Source organism: Dendrobates tinctorius, unplaced genomic scaffold (assembly GCF_039654945.1).
Source record: "Dendrobates tinctorius isolate UK_male_01 unplaced genomic scaffold, ASM3965494v1 ptg000058l, whole genome shotgun sequence".
Taxonomy (NCBI): Eukaryota; Metazoa; Chordata; class Amphibia; order Anura; family Dendrobatidae; genus Dendrobates; species Dendrobates tinctorius.
The window spans coordinates 13,236,002-13,260,176 of record NW_027361726.1 but is presented as its reverse complement, the minus strand read 5'-3'; the positions used below and the strand labels follow the sequence as shown (position 1 = coordinate 13,260,176).

The 24,175-nt window shown below is 46.6% G+C and overlaps 1 long non-coding RNA gene across 4 annotated transcripts in view; it reads left to right on the top strand.

Moving 5' to 3' along the window:
* LOC141092124 (uncharacterized) overlaps positions 1 to 21,741 on the top strand; it is a 120,390-nt gene extending 98,649 nt beyond the window's left edge. Inside the window, exons 4-7 of one of the 4 annotated variants that reach the window (XR_012232690.1) lie at positions 5,545 to 5,615; positions 9,348 to 9,505; positions 21,424 to 21,529; positions 21,610 to 21,741. This is a non-coding gene — a long non-coding RNA (uncharacterized lncRNA). Of the gene's footprint in view, positions 1 to 5,544; positions 5,742 to 9,347; positions 9,506 to 21,423; positions 21,530 to 21,609 lie in introns of all 4 variants that reach the window. The other 3 variants (XR_012232688.1, XR_012232689.1, XR_012232687.1) reach the window with 3 other exon arrangements.
* Positions 21,742 to 24,175: the final 2,434 nt, after the last annotated feature.

The window sequence follows — 24,175 nt, the reverse complement described above, 5'->3', positions numbered from 1 at the left end:
ACCATGTGGAGTGTTGTATGCATGTATGAATGTGTCTGGTGAATGACTCATTAAGAATCCTCTACCCTTGGTACGCATGTGTTGCGTAGCCTTGCCTGTTAAGCGCCCAGGCCTAGGTGTAGGTAGAAGCAGAGTCAGAGAGCATTAATGTCCACCAGTGCCTCTACATGCCAAGGTGCACTTGCTCGACACTCCACCATAGTCAGCGTCTATAGTGGCGTCCGCAGGTGCGACGCCGCGTGCTCAGAAGGTCTACTGGGATTCTGACCCCGTGTCCTTGGGGCAGAGTTCTGTGACCGCATTCTGTGTGCTCCCTTGCCGAGCTCTGTTAGTTCTAACAGACTCCGGCAATTATGATCCGCGGTAGTACGGTTCTGTGACGTAACAGAGACCGCACCAGTATACATCAGGTGACTATTAACCTGCGTGTGGTCTTTTATACCGCCATATAGCATCCGTCATTACCAAGCAGTAGTTTACCACCTCTGTACAGTGGACCCCAGGTTGCAAATGCACCTTACTATTATCTTTATTTGGTGCGTTCCGCCAGCCCTAACATGGGGGTCACCAGTGGACAGATTCCGGCTTGATGGCTGGAAGCGCGTGCATAATGCCACTGTCAGAGATTGACAGAGGCATTTAACAAGTTAATAGCTGCGGGTGGATCGCGATTTCACCCGCGGCTGTTCCGGGCACATGTCAGCTGTTCAAAACTGTGGGCTCACCGCCGGAACCCACATCAAAGGGAGGGAAGACACTTGCACCTTACTAGTACGGCGGAGGTTGAAAAGGGGTTAATAAATATATCATTATTATTTTTGTATGTTGCTATTGTTATAATAATCTATAATATAACCGGCTAAGCATCCGAAGCCTTTATAGACTGCACAAGTGCGACGCGCCTGCGCAGTCTGGCTCTAGACAAAATGAGGCAGCGCGGTGAGGAGTATGTATGGCGTCGGAGATGGCGGTATGCATACACACTGCATACCGCTATGTCCGGCACCATACTTACATACTTACCTGACCAGGAGGAGCGTTGCCGCGGCGCTTCTCTTCGTCCGGAGACCGGGGCAGGAGTGCGGCCGGAATTGCGCATGCGCATAGCACGATCTGGTGCCATTTTACTGAAGACACAATTGCAGTGTGTCTTCAGCAATATGGCGCCGGACAGCGCTATGGGCATGGGCATGTGCGTACTCCGGCGCAAGACTCCGGCCTCCAGCAGAATGTGACAGGCAGGGCTGGAGCACAGGGAAGAAAGGTGAGTATGAATGTTTTTTTTGTATGTGTGTAGTTTAATAGGGGTGAGGGGAACCATGCATATCAGGATAAGGGGGGTGAGGGGACCACGCATACCACGAAAGGGGGTTGAAGGGACCATGCATACCACAAAAGGAGGGTGAGGGGACCATGCATACCAGGAATGGGGGGTGAGGAGACCATGCATACCAGGAATGGGGGGTGAGGGGACCATGCATATCAGGATAAGGGGGGTGAGGGGACCATGCATAACACGAAGGCGGGTGAGGGGACCACACATACCAGGAAAGGAGGGTGAGGGGACCACGCATACCATGAAAAGGGAGTGAGGGGGCCATGCATACCATGAAAGGGGGGTGAGGGGACCATGCATACCACGAAAGGGGGATGAGGGGACCATGCATACCATGAAAGGGGAGTGAGGGGACCATGCATACCACGAAAAGGGGGTGAGTGGACCACACATACCCCAAAAGGGGGGTGAGGGGTCATGCATACCACGAAAGGGGGGTGAGGGGACCATGCATACCACGAAAGGGGGGTGAGGGGACCACGCATACCACGAAAGGGGGGGTGAGGGGACAACGCGTACCACAAAAGGGGGGTGAGTGGACCACGTGTACCACGAAAGGGGGGTGAGGGGACCACGCATACCACAAAAGGGGGGGTGAGGGGACCACGCGTACCACAAAAGGGGGTGAGTGGACCACGTGTACCACAAAAGGGGGTGAGTGGACCACGTGTACCACAAAAGGGGAGTGAGGGGACCACGCGTACCACGAAAAGGGGGTGAGGGGACCATGCATAACATGAAAGTGGGGGATAAAGGGTAATGCATACCACGAAAGGGGGGTGAGGGGACCACGCATACCACGAAAGGGGGTGAGGGGACCACGCATACCACGAAAGGGGGGTGAGGGGACCACGCATACCACGAAAGGGGGGTGAGGGGGCCACTCATACCACGAAAGGGGGTGAGGGGACCACGCATACCACGAAAGGAGGGTGAGGGGACCACGCACACCAGGAAAGGGGGGTGAGGGGACCATGTATACCAGGATTGGGGGGCGAGGCGACCATGCATACCTGGATTGAGGGGCAAGAGGACCATACATACCAGGATGGGGGAGTGAGGGGTAGCATGCATACCAGGATTGGGGGGTGAGGGGACATGCATACCAGGATAGGGGGGTAAGAGGACCATGCATACCAGGATAGGGGGTGAGGGGACCATGCATACCAGGATAGGGGGAGTAAGAAGACCATGCATACCATGAAAGGGGGGGTGAGGGGACCATGCATATTAGGATTGGGGGGTGAGGGGACCATGCATACCAGGATTGGGGGTGAGAGGACCATGCATACCAGGATTGGGTGGGTGAGGGGACCATGCATACCAGGATGAGGAATAGGGTGCCTGCTTACCAGGATTGGGGGGGTAAGGGTACCATGCATACCAGGATAGGGATGAGGGGTGCCATGCACACCAGGATAGGAGGGGGGCAGCACATACCAAAATGGGAGACCATATACCAATAAAAATGCCATCCACCCGGGCGTAGAACGGGTTCATAGCTAGTAATATTATATTTTAATATTTTTCAGCATTTTGTCCATTATTACTATTATAGTAATAACAAACTGTGACAGAGTGCCTGACATAGTATGTGAAGGGAGATTTGTCTCATTGCGCTTACTACAGTCAGTGATATAAAGCCAGAGTGTTTTTGCTAAGTGCTGAGAGGGTTAATAGGAACCTATGTTTTGGGCTGGTTTTAGTGGACCTTCATAGAGCGGGTGGACATAGGTCCACCGTATCTCCACTTGCAGAGTCCTGTCAGGACCTGTGTGAGGTCAAGGTCATGTGACCATCACATGGGTGTTAAATACCTGGCCATGAGAGTCAGTGTGGGGTGTTGTGTATTGGGAGAGCAGGAACTCCCACATAGCTCCTGAAGGAGCTAAAGGACTGTGTGGGATAAGTGTGTTACGCCGTCTCTGCATACTCACCCGGCCACCGCTCCCACACCGCTGCCTCCCGCCACCCGACATCCATGGCGGTCGCCTCTGGCAGGTGCACGGCAGGCGGCGTCCTTGCATGCAATGCGCATGCACCATAGGCCGTGGCCACGCCTCCCTCCTGCTTCTTGTGCTACAGCTATGCCCTGACCCAGAAGCACCTCCCTGACCAATGGCAGACCAGACAGGAGCATATCAGGTCGCTTACCCTGAGGGAGGTGCCTGATTGTTGTGTTTCCTAGCACACTGGGCCTCGCTTCATCGCGTGCTCTCTGCTCCTGCAGTTCCGTTCTTGTCTGCTCCCCGCAGCAGCCTCTCAGTCCTGCTACCCATGTTCCTTGCTGTCTTCCGCTGTCCAGCCTCCGGTGTTCCTGTTCCATCCTACTCCAGTCCTGCTGTCCTACTCCAGTCCCGCCTCCAGTGTTCCTGTTCCATCCTGCTCCAGTGCTGCCGTCCTACTCCAGTCCTGCCTCCAGTGTTCCTGTTACATCCTACTAGAGTCCTGCCGTCCTACTCCAGTCCTGCCTCCAGTGTTCCTGTTCCATCCTACTCCAGTCCTGCCTCCAGTGTTCCTGTTCCATCCTGCTCCAGTCCTGCCGTCCTTCTCCAGTCCTGCCTCCGGTGTTCCTGTTCCATCCTGCTCCAGTCCTTCCGTCCTACTCCAGTCCTACCTCTGGTGTTCCAGTTCCATCCAGCTTCAGTCCTTCCATCCTCCTCTAATCCTTTCTTGTGTGTTCCTACTCCTGTCATCCCTCCTCGTCCCAGTCTACTGTCTTACTCCATTCCTGCCTCCTGGTTCCAGCTCTGTTCTGTCATCTATACTTCAGTCCCACAGTCCTACTCCGGTCCATTCTGAGCTGCCCCTCTCGGTACCGGCTACCGTGGTACTCGAACCCCTGGGCCTGCTCCTAACGGTCCCTGAATAGGGGTCGGTTCCACCTGGCAGCTCGCCCGGGGCCCCTCGGTGCCACGGTCCAGAGGGTCCACTCTTGGAGTTTCCGGCTTCAGACTACCCACGCTAACAAAGTGCAGGTGAACCCTGCAGGGAATGGACTCATAAGGACTGTATTTTGTTTGTTTTACCGTTATGCCAGCAAGGATCTGTTTATTTCGCTGAACCCTGCCAAGGTGCTATCCACAATAAACCAGCAGGTGATCTTCTTAGGTTCCCTTGTCTACCTGGAAAAGCAGCTGAGTGTGTAAACCCCTTATAATACATTAATATATATTAGTCTTATTATTTTGGTAAGAAACTCAATACTAATACTAGTTACAATAATACACAGTGATGGACAAAATACAGAATAATTGTAAAATATAATAATAGTAGTTTATTAGGCTAGTTTCACACTAGCATTTATTCCATGCAGCACACGGTGCCGCTAAGCCCCGCCCCCTGCCGGCTCCTTGCCCGCCCCATCCGATCATCGCCGCCTACTATCGCACATGGACGCTTGCGATCTGCGCAACCTATCTTTAGCATAGGGTGCGCAGGTCGTGCGCTGGCCGTGTGCTAGTAGGATTTTGGCGTGCGCTGCACACTTTTGAAGGTGCGCGGAGAGCGCCGAAATGCAACATGCTGTGTTCGGCGCACACGGGCGCACCTTCAAAAGCGCGCAGCGCATGCCAAAATCCTACTAGCACACGGCCAGCGCACGATCTGCGCACCCTATGCTAAAGATAGGGTGGGCAGATCGCAAGCGTCCATGTGCGATAGTAGGTGGCGATGACCGGATGGGGCGGGCAGGGAGCTGACAGGGGGCGGGGCTTAGCGGCACTGTGCGCTGCGTCGAATAAACGCAAGTGTGAAACTAGCCTTAGTATGTATCTTGTACATATGATCACTAGGATGTTTCATTGCCATTCTATATTTTCTTTATTATTTGTCTACATAATTTCATTGTACCAGATTGGATAATGGTATAACCGTCCATGGCCGTCGTATGATATTCCCATAAACATATTCTCGTCTATCTGTTCCTAAAGGTCATCTCCGTCGGATATAATTTGAGCCTGGGAATTTGCAGCCATTTAGTGGCAGACGTGGAATCAGCCGGCAGCGTGTGTTGTTCTCTTCTAAAGGGAAACAATGAAGGAACAGTCACGTTGAAAGGTTGCTTCTCGTCTGGTGATGGAGCTCTGCCGCGGCTCCTGTGTCATTGTTGCAGCTCACAAGCCGCTTCTGTGACAGGAATACAGAACTTTCTATCTGTCGTATCTTGCACCTTTTATGTTCTATTAACATTCTCTTTGTATCCGAAGGTGAAACATTGGCGCAGCCACTCCGTACGGAAGATGAGGACAGAACAGATGAGAAAATTGTATTTTCCAAGGTAGAGAAGTGTAAAAACCAGGGAATCTATAGATTCTGTAGGAATGAAAATGACCCGATGATTCACATATGGCTTAACGAATAGAATCTCTATGGCCTCATTTTTGATGATTGGAAGGTGTCAGATGTAAGTTACGCAGAAGACTGCTGTCTATTTGATGTGTGTGTGATGGCGAGCTCAGGGTTCACATTGACCCTTTATTACCACTTACAGTCATGGCTCCAATAAAGTTTTTTTTTATTTATCATTCTGAAAATATCTTAAATTAAAGAAAATCTGTTGGTAAGATCATTCCCCCCAAAACTGCTTAAGTGAGCATGTAGGTCTTTGAAATGTAAATCCGTTGACACTTTTATATCTTATATCTGTTGCTCCATTCCTGAAAAAGTAGAGATTTCATTGATTTTCAAATGAGACGTTAAATGCTCTGGCAGAGCACTTAAGAAGCCACTGTGTCCCCAAAAAAGTTTTCCTGCCCAGCAGCAGCCTTATTTATAGCTCACTGTCTGATTTCCATTTCTGGCGTCTGATCTCACACAGTCAGTGAACTATCATTTAAGCTAAAGTGGTAAACAAACTACGGAGGCAAAGGCTTGTTATGTGCTCCATCACACCCAGAGCACTAAATGTCTCTTTTGCATATGAATGAAAATGCTAATAAATTGGTCATTCAGCAATAGATAAAAGATATTAAGGTGTTACCTTTACCGATATTGGAGTTGTGAGTTCAAAACCCGCTATGGATGAGATCTGCTAGGAGTTTGTATGTTCTCTCCGTGTCTACGTGGGTTTCTTTCTTCCAGGAACTCTATAGACATACAGGTAAGGAGAGAAGCCCAGTGGCAGCCAGTGATTGGATTACAGTAGTGTTGGGAACACTATCTGTCCAATATGTCTAACCAGATTAATCATTGTTTTTGGTATAATTTATATCACCACACGTCACACAATTTACCAGTTGGTGCAGTAGATTGTAAGAAAACCGCCAGACTCCACATTCATGATCTGCAGGTTTCTGAGTCTGTGTATTAGGCCGGGGTCCCACTTGTGTGTGTAATGCGAGAAGCTCGAGCATCAATACCCGGGACCGGAGTGTGCAGCTGCATAGAAATACGCTTGCGCGAGTTTCTCGCATTACACACGCAAGTGTGACCCTGGCCTTAGAATAATTAATTGAAAGGCGAAAGTGTTCAGAATAATAGCAGTATGGAGATCAATTAGTGAGGTCACTCATTCTGTGAGGAAACAGGTATGAATCAGGTGGCCCTTATATAAGGGTGAAGTCAGGACATGTTATACATGCATTTCTCCTTGAAAGCCTGAGAAATATGGGTCATTTGAGACATTATTCAGAAGAACAGACAACTGTGATTAAAAAGTTGACTGGAAAGGTTAAAAACATATAAAGAAGTGCAGACAGTGATCGGCTGTTCAGCTAAAATGATCTCTAATGCTATACAGTGGAAAGCCAACCCAGAGAGACGTGGAAAAAACAGAAACTACCTTTTAGATGATCGGAAGAATAGCCAGAATGGCAAAGGTGTAACAGTGGTGGGAGCTGATGGATTGCTCCCTGAAACGCAAGGGTTAAATGTATTTTTATGCATTTGTATGTGGTACAGGTATAATGCCCCCTGGGGCTGCAGTTAACTGGGACAGGGTTAACTGAAGTGGCCTGCCCAGTTGAGAAGGGGGAACTGAGTGCTAGTAACAAGTCAGTTAAAGCGAGGGCAGCAGGAGAAAAGAAGGAGAAATGCTGCCTATCGTGTGGGCGTGGATGGCGTCCGAGAGCACGAAAAGATGTTCAGGCCCCATGAGTGACTGCCCAAGGAAGGATGGGCCTAGTAATCGAAGATCAGCTCGGATTAGGAGGTGCATTCCGGAGGAAGGAGAGAGGCAGCGTGAGGCGTGGCCTGCTGTGTGAGAAAATGTGCTGGAAGGGGCGCAGCTGAAGGTAGAGCCACCAAGAGTGAACTGTGACGTGACGGTCTCATCAGGAGTTTAGCCCAGGAAGATGCGGAGTCAGACGCGCAGGTAGCGCACCATCGGAAAGCATTCGGAGCTATTTTTCCTGCACCGAATGAGAGGTGAGAAGTCCTGTAGGAAGTTCTCACCAGAGATTGCTTATTACCAGCAAGATTCTAGCAGGTTGTATCGCGGTCCATAGGATGTCGGTAATGATGACCTGGAGGGGATTGCCACCCCCGGGGTCACAGTGGGCAGTCAGCAGACAGCAGGAGCTGATCCAGAGCCGTTACTATCGCCGCCGATGTTGCTATAATGGACAGCAATGCCACAGCCATATGTGGGTCTCCTGGCCCACGAACTTCGCTTCATGTGCTGGAGCTGGATACTAGTGGGTAAGGTCCCCTCGGATGAGGAGGAAGCTCTACAGTAGGGCATGATGATATGTCCTGAGGAGAAGAGCGGGTATATACCACCATGCCCGGTTTCAGAGCCATTCCCCATAGAGGAGTCTGAAGAAGCTGCATCCGCCAGCGAACCTGAGGTGAGGCTGAGTCTGGAGGAGGCTCCCAAATTAAAGTGAAGAGAAATAGAACGTTTCATAATAGATAGCCCCCCCAGTTGTGGGCCGTCGAGGCCCTGGACTGAAGTGGCTGGGTGAGTGCGCCCCACCGAGGAGTATAAAGGAGGAATGGATGTGGAACGATGACTTCTGCGGGGCTGGTTGGAAGGTTCCCATGCTGGGCGACGGGAGTCTGTGGAAAATTCTCAGACTCAGGGCCTCGTAATTGAATTTGACATTAGAAAGTGGTATGGTTTTTTAGAGGACGAATATTCCGGTGATGAGGTATACATCAACAGCAAGGCGATCAAGAGGAAATATTTGCCATCCCGCCTTCATAACTTATACCCTGGGGAAGTGGTGCACTTTGTAAAATGTAAATGCCCCTGGGGATGGTACGCCGCATTGGACCGCCCCTATACCTGGGAGGGCACCCTGGAAAGGGAGCGGGAGGTCTTCACTCAGAGAGCCCAATGGGAGGCTCAGAAAAAGCAGGCCAAGGAGGCTAAACAGAAATGGGCCATGGAGGCCCCAAAAGGATTAATGACTGCTGTGGGAGGCAGTGATTCAATTTCAGGAAGTGTGGAGCCTGACCAGCTAAGGGAGGAGCTGGCAAGTCAGAGAGCGGGATCCTGTTATGAACCCTGGAGGAGTGCAAGCTTTCGCTTGCCACAAGGACCGGTGAGGGAGTCAACCCTCCTGAGGCCGACATCTGAGATGGGATCCAGAGCTGCGAGTGGACAGATCATTCAGGAATTTCATGTGGTTAGCTATGGTCCCACCCAAGTGAGCTGCAGGAATGCAACCACTGCGGAGTAAGATCCAGGCCCGGTAAAATTTCCTGACCAGCCATGGTGGTGGAAAATGCCACTGTTTCCCACTACTTGGGCCGCCTTGATGGAGGAGATGAGAGAGACCCGACAAAGCCCTGAGCGGTTGACAGGGCAACTTTTCTTTTCTGCACAAGAGTTTGAGGAAGCTGCTATTGGTTAATTTTGCAACATATCTCTCTTAGGGGCAGTGGCTCTATTCTGAATAAGGACTATTTGGGACTGTTTAGTTTGTTTAAACAAAGGAGCTGTTAAAATCCCCTTTGGTCCAGAAGAGGTTGAAAATCGGTTGAGTGCTTTGTTTAGCTTTTTTTTTGTTGCGCTTGTTGTGCTAGTTGGTGCTCTCACCAGGTTGTTGCAATCTTTCCCAACCAGGACTGCACCATGCTGGACTGTGTCACAACTGGAGGCTACTGATGTGCTGGCCTTCGGGCCCTAAGTGTTAAAAAGGACATGAACATTTTGTTTCCAGGGTCCTTACCAAGAAGGACCGGTATCTGTGGAAAGGCTAACGGACAGCGTACAGTGTACAGGTAATACAGTGAACACCAGTGACATTATACACAGGAGCTCTGTATATAATGTATAGCGTATAGGTAATACAGTGATCATCAGTGACATTATACACAGGAGCTCTGTTCATAGTGTATAGTGTAGAGTGTTGTGAATTCACTTCCTGGCCTACCTCTGGTTACTAGTGAAGGTAGTGGAGCTGGTTGTATTGACAGAGGGGTTGCGAGTTCTCTTCCCGGGCTCCCTCTGGTGGTTACTGGAGGTAATGGAGCTGATCTAATTAACAGAGGCCTGCAACCTGATAATGAGGAGGATGACTGGAGATCTGGAGTTTCTGACTGGATTTAAGACAGCCGACTCCCTCTATCCCTGCTGGTGATTTTTTCCTGCCTCTTGAGGTCTTAGTTTTCAGCTCAGTCCCTGCATGCTCAGCTAATTGTTCTTTTGCTATTGTTCACATTTGATCTGGTTTTGTCTTTTTCAGTTTTGTGTGGTCAGCCAGCTCCGGCTGGGGCTGTGCTGAATTTTCATCCTTATGTTACTGCTTGTGCCAGTTTGTTTTTGTCCCTTATTAGATTGGCCTCTTTTTGCTCTGCTTTCAGAATATGCCAGAGTGCTGATATAGTGGGTGAAGTCATGCGATTTCAGTATTTTTCTATCAGACGTGTTGGGAATTTTTTGCAGGGTTTTTTGCGTGATTGTAGACAGAGTCTTTCCTTTCCTGTCCTGTCTAGTTAGTGTGGGCCCCATCATTTGCTCAGTCTATTTTCCTACCTGCGTTTGTGCTTTCATCTTGTCTCATCGACAATATATGTTTGGGGGCTATCTATTCCTTTGGGGTCTGCTCTGGGGCAGTTTAGATTTCCCCTTTCTTGTTTTAGGCTTATTTAGTTCTCCTGCTGTGTCGAGGCGTCTAGGATCATCATAGGTACACTCCACGGCTGCTGCTAGTTGTGTGGATAGGCTCAGGGGTCTGCAATCCGCTTAGTTACCAACCTCTCTGGTTCTCTGTGGCTTAGCTTGGTCATGCTTTCCTCCTCGGTGACCCAATCATAACAGAATCACCAGCCTAAACCGCAGATTCTAGGGTACTCAAAAGCAGAAGAGAATTGTAAAGAAAAAAAAAAAGGAAAAAAGTGTCAGAATTTTTTTTATAGATATATTTTTTCCTCTTTTTCTCTGGGGCCGTGGGAGGATTTTTTTTTTCTTTAACCCCTTCACCCCCAAGGGTGGTTTGCACGTTCATGACCGGGCCAATTTTTACAATTCTGACCACTGTACCTTTATGAGGTCATAACTCTGGAACACTTCCATTGATCCCAGTGATTCTGACATTGTTTTCTCGTGACATATTGTACTTCATGTTAGTGGTAAAATTTCATTCAAATAACTTGCGTTTATTTGTGAAAAAAATGGAAATTTGGCAAAAATTTTGAAAATTTTGCAATTTTCCAACTTTGAATTTTTATGCCCTTAAATCACAGAGATACGGCACACAAAAAACTTGATAAGTAACATTTCCCACATGTTTACTTTACATCAGCACAATTTTGGAACCAAAATTTTTTTTTGTTAGGACGTTATAAGGGTTAAAAGTTGACCAGCGATTTCTCATTTTTACAACACCATTTTATTTTTAGGACCACATCACATTTGAAGCCACTTTGAGGGGTCTATATGATAGAAAATACCCAAAAGTGACACCATTCTAAAAACTGAACCCCTTAAGGTGCTCAAAACCACATTCAAGAAGTTTATTAACCCATTAGGTGCGTCACAGGAATTTTTTTGAATATTTAAAAAGAAATGAACATCTAACTTTTTTTCACAAAAAAAATACTTCAGGTTCAATTTTTTTTATTTTACCAAGGGTAACAGGAGAAATTAGACTGCAAAAGTTATTGTGCAATTTGTCCTGAGTACGCTGATACCTGATTTGTGGGGGGGAACGACTGTTTCGGCGCATGGCAGAGCTCAGAATGGAAGGAGCGCCGTTTGACTTTTTCAATGCAAAATTGGCTGGAATTCAGATCGGACGCCATGTCACGTTTGGAGAGTCCCTGATGTACCTAAACAGTGGAAACCCCCTACAAGTGACCCCATTTTGGAAACTAGACCCCCCAAGGAACTTATCTAGATATGTGGTGAGAACTTTGAACCCACAAGGGCTTTACAGAAGTTTATAACGTACAGCGGTACAATTAAAAAATCATATTTTTTCCACAAAAATGATCTTTTCACCCCAATTTTTATTTTCCCAAGGGTAACAGGACCCTAAAAGTTATTGTGCAATTTGTCCTGAGTACGCTGATACCCCACATGTGGGGGTAAACCACTATTTGGGCGCATGGCAGAGCTCGGAAGGGAAGCAATGCCATTTGACGTTTTTGGCTGGAATTGAGATCGGACACCATGTCGCGTTTGGAAAACCCCTGATGTACCAAAACAGTGGAAACCCCCCACAAATGACACCATTTTGGAAACTAGACCCCCTAAGGAACTTATCTAGATGTGTGGTGAGAACTTTGAACCCCCATGGGCTTCACAGAAGTTTATAACATACAGCCATACAGTTAAAAAATCATATTTTTTCCACAAAAATGATCTTTTCACCCTCAATTCTTATTTTTCCAAGGGTAACAGGACCCTAAAAGTTATTGTGCAATTTGTCCTGAGTACGCTGATACCCCACATGTGGGGGTAAACCACTATTTGGGCGCATGGCAGAGCTCGGAAGGGAAGCAATGCCATTTGACGTTTTTGGCTGGAATTGAGATCGGACACCATGTCGCGTTTGGAAAACCCCTGATGTACCAAAACAGTGGAAACCCCCCACAAATGACACCATTTTAGAAACTAGACCCCCTAAGGAACTTATCTAGATGTGTGGTGAGAACTTTGAACCCCCATGGGCTTCACAGAAGTTTATAACATACAGCCATACAATTAAAAAATCATATTTTTTCCACAAAAATGATCTTTTCACCCTCAATTCTTATTTTTCCAAGGGTAACAGGACCCTAAAAGTTATTGTGCAATTTGTCCTGAGTACGCTGATACCCCACATGTGGGGGTAAACCACTATTTGGGCGCATGGCAGAGCTCGGAAGGGAAGCAGCGCCATTTGACGTTTTTGGCTGGAATTGAGATCGGACACCATGTCGCATTTGGAAAACCCCTGATGTACCAAAACAGTGGAAATCCCCCACAAATGACACCATTTTGGAAACTAGACCCCCTAAGGAACTTATCTAGATGTGTGGTGAGAACTTTGAACCCCCATGGGCTTCACAGAAGTTTATAACATACAGCCATACAGTTAAAAAATCATATTTTTTCCACAAAAATGATCTTTTCACCCTCAATTCTTATTTTTCCAAGGGTAACAGGACCCTAAAAGTTATTGTGCAATTTGTCCTGAGTACGCTGATACCCCACATGTGGGGGTAAACCACTATTTGGGCGCATGGCAGAGCTCGGAAGGGAAGCAGCGCCATTTGACGTTTTTGGCTGGAATTGAGATCGGACACCATGTCGCATTTGGAAAACCCCTGATGTACCAAAACAGTGGAAATCCCCCACAAATGACACCATTTTGGAAACTAGACCCCCTAAGGAACTTATCTAGATGTGTGGTGAGAACTTTGAACCCCCATGGGCTTCACAGAAGTTTATAACATAAAGCCATACAGTTAAAAAATCATATTTTTTCCACAAAAATGATCTTTTCACCCTCAATTCTTATTTTTCCAAGGGTAACAGGACCCTAAAAGTTATTGTGCAATTTGTTCTGAGTACGCTGATACCCCACATGTGGGGGTAAACCACTATTTGGGCGCATGGCAGAGCTCGGAAGGGAAGCAGCGCCATTTGACGTTTTTGGCTGGAATTGAGATCGGACACCATGTCGCGTTTGGAAAACTCCTGATGTACCAAAACAGTGGAAACCCCCCACAAATGACACCATTTTGGAAACTAGACCCCCTAAGGAACTTATCTAGATGTGTGGTGAGCACTTTGACCCCCCCAGTGCTTCACAGAAGTTTATAATGCCCGGGCGTGAAAATAAATAATTCGTATTTTTTCCACAAACATGATCTTTTAGTCACCATTTTTTTATTTTCCCAAGGGTACCAGGAGAAATTGGACCCCAAAAGTTGTTGTCCAATTTGTCCTGAGTATGCTGATACCCCATATGTGGGAGAAAACTACTGTATGGGCACACGTCGGGGCTCGGAAGGGAAGTAGTGACGTTTTGGAATGCAGACTTTGATGGAATGGTCTGCAGGTGTCATGTTGCCTTTGGAGAGCCCCTAATGTACCTAAACAGTGGAAACCCCCCACAAATGACACCATTTTGTAAACTAGACCCCCCAAGGAACTTATCTAGATGTGTGGTGAGCACTTTGACCCCCCCAGTGCTTCACAGAAGTTTATAACGCTCGGGCGTGAAAATAAAAAATTCGTATTTTTTCCACAAACATGATCTTTTAGTCACCATTTTTTTATTTTCCCAAGGGTACCAGGAGAAATTGAACCCCAAAAGTTGTTGTCCACTTTGTCCTGAGTATGCTGATACCCCATATGTGGGTGAAAACTACTGTATGGGCACACGTCGGGGCTCGGAAGGGAAGTAGTGACGTTTTGGTATGCAGACTTTGATGGAATGGTCTGCGGGTGTCATGTTGCCTTTGGAGAGCCCCTAATGTACCTAAACAGTGGAAACCCCCCACAAATGACCCCATTTTGAAAACTAGACCCACTAAGGAACTTATCTAGATGTGAGGTGAGCACTTTGAACCCCCAAGGTCTTCACAGAAGTTTATAATGCCAGGGCATGAAAATAAAAAAATCGTATTTTTTCCAGAAACATGATCAATTAGTCCACAATTTTTTCATTTTCCCAAGAGTAACAGGAGAAATTGGACCCCAAAAGTTGTTGTCCAATTTGGCCTGAGTACGCTGACACCCCATATGTGGGAGAAAACTACTGTATGGACACACGTCGGGGCTCGGAAGGGAAGCAGTGACGTTTTGGAATGCAGACTTTGATGGAATGGTCTGCGGGTGTCATGTGCGTTTGGAGAGCCCCTGATGTACCTAAACTATTGAAACTCCCCACAAGTGACCCCATTTTGGACACTAGACCCCCCACGGAACTTATCTAGATGTGTGGTGAGCACTTTGAACCCCCAAGTGCTTTACAGAAGTTTATAACACTCGGACGTGAAAATAAAAAAATAATTTTTTTCCACAAAAATGATATTTTTGCCCCCAATTTTTTATTTTCCTAAGGGTAACAGGAGAAATTGGACCCCAAAAATTGTTTTGCAATTTGTCCTGAGTAGGCTGATACCCTACATGTGGGGGTAAAACACTGTTTGGGCGCATGGCAGAGCTTGGAAGGGAAGGAGCACCATTTGACTTTTTCAACTCAGAAAAGGCTGGAATTGAGATCAGACGCCATGTTGCATTTGGAGAGCCCCTGATGTGCCCAAACAGTGGAAACCCCCAATTATAACTCCAACCCTAACCCCAACACACCCCTAACCCTAATCTGAGCCCTAACCCTAGCCCTAACCCTAGCCCTAACCCTAGCCCTAACCCTAACCCTAGCCCTAACCCTAGCCCTAACCCTAGCCCTAACCCTAACCCTAGCCCTAACCCTAAGGCTGTGTGCACACGCTGCGGATTTTGCTGCGGTTCCGCAGCGGTTTTGGCTGCTGCGGACCCCAGTACCATGATTCCCTATGGGAATCAAAAACCGCAGTGCAGACGGTGCGGAATTTTCCGCGCGGATTATCTGCGGTTTTCAATCCGCAGAAAGAATTGACATGTCAATTCTTTCTGCGGATTCTCCTGCGGTTTGCCATCTCCTCTATTGAGGAGATGAAAAACCGCAGGACAAAACCGCAGAGCAATCTGCAGGTAAAACCGCAGGTCTTTTGACTTGCGATTTCACCTGCGGATTTTACAAAATCCGCGCGGATGAATCCGCACCTAATCCGCAGCGTGTGCACACAGCCTTACCCTAACGGGAAAATGGAGATAAATACTTTTTTTTAGTTTTATTATTTTTCCCTAACTAAGGGGGTGATAACGGGGGGGTTGATTTACTATTTATGACGGTTTTTATTTTTGGCGGCTGTCACACGCTAAAAGACGCTTTTTATTGTAAAAATAGTTTTTGCATCACCACATTTTGAGAGCTATAATTTTTCCGTATTTTGACCCACTGAGTCATGTGAGGTCTTATTTTTTGCGGGACGAGTTGACGTTTTTATTGGTACCATTTTCGGGCACGTGACATTTTTTGATCGCTTTTTATTCCTATTTTTGGGACGCAGAATGAACAAAAACCAGCGTTTCATGAAATTCTTTTGGGGGGTGCGTTTACACCGTTCCGCGTGCGGTAAAATTGATAAGGCGGTTTTATTCTTCGGGTCAGTACGGTTACATCGATACCTCATTTAGGTCGTTTTTTTATGTTTTTGTCGGTTTTATGCAATGAAAACTATTTTATATAAAAAATAATTATTTTTGCATCGCTTTATTCTGTGAGCTATAACTTTTTTATTTTTTCGCTGATGATGCTGTGTGGTGGCTCGTTTTTTGCGGGACAAGATGACGTTTTCAGCGGTACCATGGATATTTATATGCGTCTTTTTGATCGCGCGTTATTACACTTTTTGTTTGGCGGTATGATAATAAATCATTATTTTTTGCTTCGTTTTTTATTTTTATTTTTTAAGGGGTTCGCTAAAAGGGTTAACTAATGGGACAGTTTTATAGGGCGGGTCATTACGGACGCGGCGATACCTAATATGTGTACTTTTATTGGTTTTTTTTTTTTATTATTTTCAAAAAATGAATTTATTGGGGAATATTTTTTTTTTTTTTTACTAATTTATTTGGCGATTTTTTTTAATTTATTTTTACATTTTTTTTTAATTTTTTTTTACTTTATTACATAGTCCCAGGTGGGACATCACTGTTCTGTGACAGATCGCTGATCTGTCACATCACAGATCACTGTGACAGATCAGCAATCTGTCACAGGCATTGAAGCAGACTTCCTCTTGCCTGCGCTTTGCAGGCACTGAGGAAGCCAGCTTCCTCAGGTCCCCGAAGGCCCCCGTCGCCATCTTGGATTCGGGGGCCTGGAGGATAGGAGCCCCCCGCAGCAGCGCTGCACATTGCGCTGCCGTGGGGGGCTCAGGGAAGCACGGAGGGAGCCCCCTCCCTGCCGATGCTTCCCTTTAACTCCCGGTACACCGCGATCATGTTTGATCGCGGTGTGCAAGGGGTTAACGTGTCGGGGGCGGTCCGTGACCGCCCCTGACACATAGTGCCGGGTGTCAGCTGTGATAATCAGCTGACACCCGGCCGCGATCAGCGGCGCTCACCACGTGGGCGCCGCTGATCGCGGTAGACGTACTATCCCGTCCACGGTCATACGGGCCCGGGTACCGTGGACGGGATAGTACGTCGGATGTCAGGAAGGGGTTAATGGAGATTAAGCAATTGCCTGATCATGTTAAGCAGCTCGCTGCTGAAGTGCGGGGAATTTCTGCCTATCTCGCTCAATCATCTGCTGTTGAACCAAAAATCCTTACTCCTGATGTGTTTTCTGGGGATCGGTCTAAATTTTTGAATTTTAAGAATAATTGTAAACTATTTCTTGCCTTGAAGCCTAACTCATTGGTGAGCTCTGTGCAGCAGGTTAAAATTGTCATCTCCTTGCTGCGCGGCGATCCCCAGGATTGGGCTTTTTCTCTTACATCTGGAGATCCTATTCTGACTAATGTGGATGCATTTTTTCAAGCCTTGGGGTTGTTGTATGATGAACCTAATGCTATTGATCAAGCTGAGAAAACCCTATTGGCATTGAACCAGGGTCATGATTCTGCAGAGTCATACTGTCAAAAATTCCGAAAGTGGGCCGTCCTTACTACATGGAATGATGGTGCCTTAGCAGCGCTCTTGTGGAAGGGTTTGGCAGAAACCGTAAAAAATGTTATGGTGGGATTTCCTGTTCCCTCTGGTCTTGATGATTCTATGTCATTAGTAGTGTTGAGCGATACCTTCCAATATCGGGAAATACCAGATCGGATTGGATCGGACTGATACCCCAAAAATATCGGGTATCGCCAATTCCGATACAGGAAGCCCATGCAAGTCAATGGGGCACAAATATCGGAATGAAAATAAACCCTTTCTTTCCTTGCACATCCAGTTCGGGAGGGGGAAAGAGTGTGGGCGGTGCGTGGGCGGAGACTGTGCATGTGTGTGTGCTGGCGGGGTCTGTACGGGCCTGCCGGGGGTCTGTGCGGGCCTGCCGGGGGTCTGTGCGGGCCTGCCGGGGGTCTGTGCGGGCTGCCAGGGGTCTGTGTGGGCCTGCCGGGGGTCTGTGCGGGCTGCCATATCCATATCTCAATGGATTTTATGTCTGATCTTCCTGTCTCTCAGAGAATGACTGTTATCTGGGTGATTTGTGATAGATTTTCTAAGATGATTCATTGTACCACTCCCAAAGTTGCCATCTTCTTCAGAGTTGGTGCACTTGTTTTTACAACAGGTGGTTCGGTTGCACGGATTCCTGAGAAAATTGTGTCGGACAGAGGAGTCCAGTTTGTTTCCAGATTTTGGAGAGCTTTTTGTTCCAAACTGGGAATTCAGTTATCTTTCTCCTCTGCATTTCATCCTCAGACCAATGGGCAGACTGAGATAACAAACCAGACTTTGGAGTCCTATTTGAGATGTTTTATATCTGCTGATCAGGATGACTGGGTCTCATTTTTGCCCTTGGCCGTATTTGTTTTTGTCCCTTATTAGATTGGCCTCTTTTTGCTCTGCTTTCAGAATATGCCAGAGTGCTGATATATTGGGCGAAGTCGTGCGACTTCAATATTTTTCTATCAGACGTGTTGGGCATTTTTTATAGGGTTTTTTGCGTGATTGTAGACAGAGTCTTTCCTTTCCTGTCCTGTCTAGTTAGTGTGGACCCCATCGTTTGCTCAGTCTGTTTTCCTACCTGCGTTTGTGTTTCCATCTTGTCTCACTGACAATATATGTTTGGGGGCTATCTATTCCTTTGGGGTCTGCTCTGGGGTAGTTTAGATTTCCCCTTTCTTGCTTTAGGCTTATTTAGTTCTCCTGCTGTGTCGAGGCGTCTAGGATCATCGTCGTTACGCTCCACGGCTACTGCTAGTTGTGTGGATAGGATCAGGGGTCTGCAATCCGCTTAGTTACCAACCTCTCTGGTTTTCTGTGTCTTAGCTTGGTCATGCTTTCCTCCTCGGTGACCCAGTCATAACAGTAGAGGTAATACAGTGATCACCAGTGACATTATACACAGGAGCTCGGTATATAGTGTATACTGCACAGGTAATACAGTGATCACCAGTGACATTATACACAGGAGCTCGATATATAGTGTATACTGCACAGGTAATACAGTGGTCACCAGTGACATTATACACAGGAGCTTTGTATATAGTTTCAGTGTATGGATAAGACAGGGATCACCAGTGACATACACAAAAGCTCTGTATATAGTGTCAGTGTACAGGCAATACAGTGATCGCGATGATATTATACACAGGAGCTCTGTATATAGTATACAGTGTATAGTGTCAGTGTACAGGTAATACATTAACTCACCAGTAACTTCTGAAGTTGAAGTACTTCATCTTCGCTTTTCTTCTTCATCCAGCACAGACTGCCATCACTTCTTCCTGCCAGGTCTCATCTCTGCAGAAAATAACACAGTCATCAATAGCTGATCGCTTCCAGAGCACATTCCCCACTTTTTCCCTGACTTCTACACTGTCAGATGAAGACAAAAGTGACATTGTGCTGCCCTGCACAGTTGCAAGACCCCCCTTTTGTTCCCTCCATTGGAAACAGTTTCCTAAAAAGTAAATTATATTACAGTAGTAATAATGTCCCTAATTGGAAATCATAAAGAAATTATGTTCCCCACTTGTTACCATAAACTAATAAAGCATGTTCCTCATTCTGGCCCACAACCAGTAAATAAGTCCCTCATCCTGGCCGTCTTTATTTAATAATCTCGCCCAGCTTGGTCCCCTTTTATTTTATAATATGCCCCAGTCTGGCCTCTAGACATCCATCCTGTCCCCCAGCTATCCATACTGGCCCCCATATGTCCCTTGTCCTGCCCCCCCATATATCTCTCCTGGACCCCCACATATCCGCTCTGGACCCTTGTCCTGCCCACTCCATAAATTCATCCTGGCTCGTCCATGTATCAATCCTGGCCCCACATACATGCATCCTGGCTCCCCCATATATCCATCCTGGCTTCCCATATATACATACTGGCCCCTCAATATATCCATCCTGGCCCCTCTAAATATCTATCCTGGCCCCCCCATATATCCATCATTGTCCCCCATATAACCATCCTGGCTCCCCCATATATCCATCCTGCCACCCCTATATATGCATCCGGGCCTCCACATATATCCATCCTGCCCATCTATATATCCATCCTGGCCCCATCCATATATCAATCCTGTCTCCCATATATCCATCCTGGCCCCTTCATATATTCATCCGGGTCCCTTGTCCTGACGTCTCGATATATCCGTTCTGGTCCCTTGTCCTGCCCACTCCATAAATCCATCCTGGCTCATCCATGTATCAATCAATCACCCACATACATGCATCCTGGCTCCCCAATATATCCATCCAGGCCCCATCCATATATCCATCCTGGCCCCTCCAAATATCCATCCTGGCCCCTCTAAATATCCATCAGTATCCCCCATATATCCATCCTGGCTCCCCCATATATCCATCCTGGCTCCCCCATATATCCATCCTGGCTCCCCCATATGTCCATCCAGTGCCTCTATATACCCATCCGGTCCCCTCTATATATCCATCCTGGTCCCTTTTAATGGCCGCTCGATATATATCCATTCTGGCCCCTCTATATATCCATCCTGCCCCCCCCCCCTTATTTCCATCCTGGCAGCACCATATATCCATCCTAGCCCCCCATATTTCCATTCTGGCTCCACCATATATCCATCATGGTTTCCCCATTTTTCCACCTTGGCTCCTCCATATATCTACACTGGCGCCTCCATATATCCATCATGGACCCTCCTTATATCCATCCTGGCCCCTCCTTATATCCATCCTGGCCTCCCCCATATATCCATCCTGGTCCCTCCATATAGCCATCCTGGGCCCCTCATATATCCATCCTGGCCCCTCCATATATCCATCCAGGCCCCTCCAGATATTCATTCTGGTCTCTCCAGATATCCATTCTGGCTCCCCCATATATCTATCCTGGTATCCCCATATTTCCATTCTGGCCCCCAAGATATCCATCCTGGTATCCCCATATTTCCATCTTGGCTCCTCCATATATCCATCCTGGCACCTCCATATATCCATCCTCATGCCTTAATATATCCATCCTCGCCCCCCATATACTGTATCCATCCTGGACCCACCATATATCTATCCTGCCCCCATATATCCATCCTGGCCTTTCCATATATCCAACATGGGCCCTCCATATAGCCATCTTGGTCCCTTGTCCTAGCTTCATGCACAGAGAGAAAAAAAAAGAATCCTCTTACTTGCCTGCGCTCCCTGTGTCCTCCTATACAGATCCGTCATGCTCATATTAAAATGGCGGCTGAACTAGCAGAGGCTGACGGCTGATTTGTGTGCACCCGTCGCATGCGGCGCATGACACTGACGTTATACACCGGTGACGACAGGTGCACACTCGCCAGTGTTCATCGAGACATGCGACATGACGGTTCAAGTAGTGAAATCTGCATGCCTGCGCCCCTGCACATACTCTGCCTGTGTTTTTAAAGTACCAGTGCCCCTAAAAACTGCTGACTTTTTTTTCTGTCTCCTTTTTCCCACTGCCATCCACTGCAAGAGCCCACCAGGGATTTCCCCTATAGCCCGCCAGGCAGTCGGACCCTGGTGGTGTGGGCGGGGTTATACAGACCTCAGCATTCAGAGATCTACAGCAGAGAAAACAGGTATTTGTCAAAACTGCAGCAAGCAGCCCGGTAAAGGCCCATCACTGCAATTCCCCAGTAATGCCGTTCTCCTCCTGCAGGTTACATCGTCTGGGCCCACAACCTGATCGCCATCTCCCGTCTCTGAGTAAAGGACATGAAAGTCCTGAAAGTGACGGAGGAAAGCATAGACTTTGACCAAAGCAAGCTGGCCGACCAGGACATGGACCTGGTGCACAACCTGATAGAGCACGTGTCCATCGGCCATGCTCATCCCTTGCGTGCCGTTATGGTCATTGACACTGCTCAACGTCTTCATCGAGCCGGCACGACACTTTTACCGCGAGACGCAAAACTTCAGGGAGGGTATTTAAGTATGATTCTTTTTCTCTTTTTTTATTTAAATTTATATTTTTTTTCTCCCTCCTCATGATTACAATATACAATTAGGGTCTTATCATGTTTCCTTGATAGTGAGTTAACCCTTTGTGCTGTGTTTAATCAGTATTAGCACTATATATATAGAAAATAAGAAATGGTGCGTGTACGGACTAATGGGACTGAGGAACATCAGCTCTTGGTTCAGAAGCTGAAAGCGACGCTGTTTTTCTGGGTCTTTTTTTCACGGTTTGAAGCGATTCTCTCGGACTCTGGAGCTCGGCAGGTCATGGGCAGACAGTAGAGAATTTCCCGCGTTGGAAGCTATCAAGAGCAATTGCAGCAGAAACTTCTCGTGCAGAACTGAACTTTATTGGGTCTTTGTGTTTTTTTTCCCCTTCTTCATAGATGAATTTTGCCATTGTGAGTCCTGTGTATGGATGATGGCTGGGCCCAAAAGGGCATTTACCCCCCAGAGGTCAAAAAGACCCTCGCTCAGTCAGGTCATCATCAATATAGCAGGACCTGATGGAAAATATCGGTGACTTGTTTGATCACAGGAAGTAAATGCCCTTTCAGGCCGTGTTAACACGATGCGTTTCCAATGTGTTTTTTTTTTTCTCTTGTCATAGTGCAAAAAAAAAAAATTGATCATATGAACAGGGCCTTAGGGGTTTGTTTTGTCGGGTATGATATACTATGTTCTTTGCTTTGTGTTTCCATATATTTCTGTGCCAGTGATTCTGTATATAATGTGGGCTAATCGTTTTGTAACTGACGTGGAGCTTCAGAAGGGGGGATCCTGATGCGCCTGGAGGGTCAGTGGTTACTTTGCACGCTGATAGGTCCCGTGATCCTTGTTTTTTTCTGTTTTTTTTGGTCAAGCATTAGATAAAACTATTTTTTTCTTCCTTTTGGGGCTTCTGTGTGCAGTCACTCCAAAAACCCGAAAGGACCAGTGCATAAGTGATCGCCCCTGGCTCAAGATTTCCTTTTTGTCAACTTTTTTTAGTTTGTTTTTTGACTTTTTTTTTTCTTTTTCTCTCCCCTTATATATAATTGTCTTTTTATGTCCACAGTTAGACGCTTGCAAGCTTTTAGTCGTGAGATACCCGACGACGGTCACTGGATTTTCTCTGTCAGCGCCGGTTTCAGCTGCCAAAGAATAGATTGAACTTAATAAATAAACTTTTAAGAAGTGCCCACATGCTGGCAGGAAAGGGAGGGGGTGGGCTGTGCCACCGTCATGGGTGGCCGCCCGCCGCGACGCTGCTAGATTGTAATATAAAAAACACAAAGGTCGGGTTTCGACCTGCGGTACGCAGCTGTGCTGTGGATCAGTGTGAACAACGCCTAAGAATTCTTAAAGAAACACACACCTGTTTTCATTGTGACTAGTGAATTTAAAAAAAAAAAAAAAACGAGAAGAGATATCGCTGGTGTGAGCCGCTATCACGCGTTACTACCAAGAGAAAACATTCCAGAACGTTTGTTTTAATATCTCGTTCTATCCGAGAGGCTTTTACAAGCCGCCTTTATCTCTTTTCAGGGCAACCGCGGTACGGACGTGGTCTCTGTGAGACTTCCATCTGACCCCAGTTTTAAGTGGTACGAATGTTGTGCATTTAACGATAATAATAATAATATATATATATATATATATATATATATATATATATATATATATATATATATATAATACATACAGGTGCTTCTCACAAAATTAGAATTTCAACAGAAAGTGAATTTATTTCAGTTCTTCAATACTAAAAGTGAAACTCATATATTATATAGAGTGATTACAGACAGAGTGATCTATCTCATGTGTTTATTTCTGTTAGTGTTGATGATTATGGCTTACAACCAATAAAAACCCAAAGTCATTATCTCAGTAAATTAGAATACTTTATAACACCAGCTTGAAAAATGATTTTTAAAATCCAAAATGTTGGCCTACTGAAATGTATGTTCAGTGAATGCACTCAATTCGTGGACGATGCTCCTGGTCGGAAGATATATATATATATATATATATATATATATATGTATATATATATATATACACAGTATGTAGATGGTTTTCTATATAACACTATGCAGAAGAAATTTAAATTTGATGTTTTCTAGTGGGGTGGCTCTGTGGTCCCCACTGTCATTTTGCAGTGGTGGCATTGTGAATTCTAGTCTGACCAAGAACAACATCTGATAAGTTCTCAAGACAACATGGTGGCTCAGTGGTTTACACTGTTGTTTTTTTTAGTTTTGGGGTCCGTGTTGCAGCTGCCGGAC